Here is a 2500-nt window from a genome sequence, read left to right as displayed (position 1 = left end):
CAATATAAACAATTTTAATCTAAACAGTAGGTTAACCAATGATGCTGCAGAAATTTCAAAAGCGTTCAATAACCACTTTGATAATGCAACAAAACGACTTGCTAATAATCCAACTGCTGATGATAATGAATTTAAACGTTTCTTACATGGTCACCAAAGAAACAGCATGGCAATGGCGCCAATCTGTGAATCAGAATTTATCAATGCTGTTAAATCAATGAAAGAATGCTCACCAGGACCTGATGGCATACCGATGATGCTAATAAAAAAAAATATCTCATGCAATTGCTCCTGTAATGGTTGACATTTTCAATGCCTCATTTCGAGAAGGAATTTTCCCCGACAAAATGAAAATGGCTAAAGTCATTCCAATTTTCAAATCAGGTGACAAAAGCAAGATTTCTAATTATCGACCTATTTCCCTCCTCTCTGGATTCAGCAAAATTCTAGAGAAACTTGCTTTTACAAGATTAAACAGATTTTGCGGTGACAATAACATCATAAATGACTCCCAGTTCGGCTTCTCGAAGGGAAAGTCCACAGAAACAGCACTCATTTCCTTCACTGAGCGCATCCTAAGGGCTTTTGATGACAATCAGTATTCCATTGCAGTTTTTTTAGATTTCAGCAAAGCATTCGACACTGTCGACCACAACATCCTCTTGGATAAATTAGACAGTTATGGAATTAGAGGAATGGCAAATAAATGGTTTAAAACATACCTTAGCAATAGATCACAATTTGTCTATTATAATAAACAAAAATCTCACACACTCACAGTCAAACATGGTGTACCACAAGGGTCAATTTTAGGCCCTTATCTTTTTCTACTTTTCATAAATGACTTTATCAATTGTAGTAACACTCTAAAATTCACGCTATTTGCGGATGATAGCAACCTGATACTAAGTGGACCAAATATTCATGATCTAATTAGTAGTGTCAATGAAGAACTTAAACAAGTCAATAAATGGATTTTAAGCAACAAACTCACTCTCAACCTCGAAAAAACTCACTACATCATATTTCATAGGAACAAAAACATCCCTGATAATATTCCATCACTTAATATAAATAACAAAATTGTTAAGCAAGAAACAAAGACAAAATTTCTCGGTGTCATAATTGATTATAGATTATTATGGTATGATCATATTTACGAACTCCAAAACAAATTAAGTAAACATTGTGGAATGATTTACCATGTTCGTAATACCCTCACAACTCACGCATTAAAACAAATATATTATTCCTTAATATTTCCCCAGCTAATATACTGCCACGTAGTCTGGGGAGCTGTTCCAGCCAATCGCACGAAGTCCCTTGTCATTACTCAGAAAAAGATAATTCGAAATATAGCATTCCTAAGAAAGTATGACCATACAAATGATACGTGTTTCAACCAAAAATTGCTTAAGTTTAAAGAAATCAACGACTACTGTTCTGCAATATTTACTTTTTAAAAAAAAAAAAATCCGTCAACCTCTTGCAAAATGATATGTTCACTCATAGATCGAACTCTCGATATGAATTGAGAAACGATACTCTACTAAAATATCCATTATGCAGATCTGATCAGTCCAAAACTTTCATTAATTATCATGGTGTTAAGGTATGGAACAGCCTCCCAGACCATATTAGACAAAAACAAACTCTGCCAAGCTTTAAGATAGCTCTTAAGTTTTACTTAATATCAAGATATTCTAACTCTTAAAAATTATTTGGAAAAATGTAATCATAAATCATATATCATGTTGTAATTATACCGGTGTCAATATGTGTATGTTTTTTTTTTTTGTTTTTTTTTTTTTTTGTTTTTTTTTTTTTTTTTTGTTATTTTTTTTTTTTTTTTTTTTTTTTAATAACTAATTTCAATCGAATTATATATTATGTTTATTTAACTAAACCATATCAAATATACCAGTGTATAAGGTAATTTGTGTCATATCAAATATATGTGTATAAAATGTAATATTTTGTCATGTTAATTATATTCATGTGTGTATTGTAATGAATAAGTATTATGTTCGCATAATGTAATACTGCATCATAATCAATATATATATATATATATATATATATATATATATATATATATATATATATATATATATATATGTGTGTGTGTGTGTGTGTGTGTGTGTGTGTGTGTGTGTGTGTGTGTGTGTGATATAATATTGAGTTATATATGCACGTGTAATATGATATTTTGTCATATCAAATATATTTCTATGTATAAAGTAATATAATATCATATCACATTTTCTTTTTTCTCATTGCATATTCATAGTATCACCTATATATGTATCTCGATAACTGAAATTAGCCGATATCAAATATATGTATGTGTATTTATTAGGTAATAACATTGTATGAAGCCTTCAAGAGAACTTTTGTTCTCAAAAGGCTTAGCCAACACTTGTACAAATTGTATCTTAATATGTATCATTTAATGGCTAAATAAAATGTTTCAATTTCAATTTCAATTTTCACCCACCCC

The sequence above is a fragment of the Penaeus japonicus genome, unplaced genomic scaffold, assembly GCF_977035675.1.
Source record: "Penaeus japonicus unplaced genomic scaffold, GWHDUDI00000001_assembly GWHDUDI00000032, whole genome shotgun sequence".
Classification (NCBI taxonomy): domain Eukaryota; kingdom Metazoa; phylum Arthropoda; class Malacostraca; order Decapoda; family Penaeidae; genus Penaeus; species Penaeus japonicus.
The sequence above is the reverse complement of the archived record's forward strand: the minus strand, read 5'-3'. Positions refer to the sequence as shown.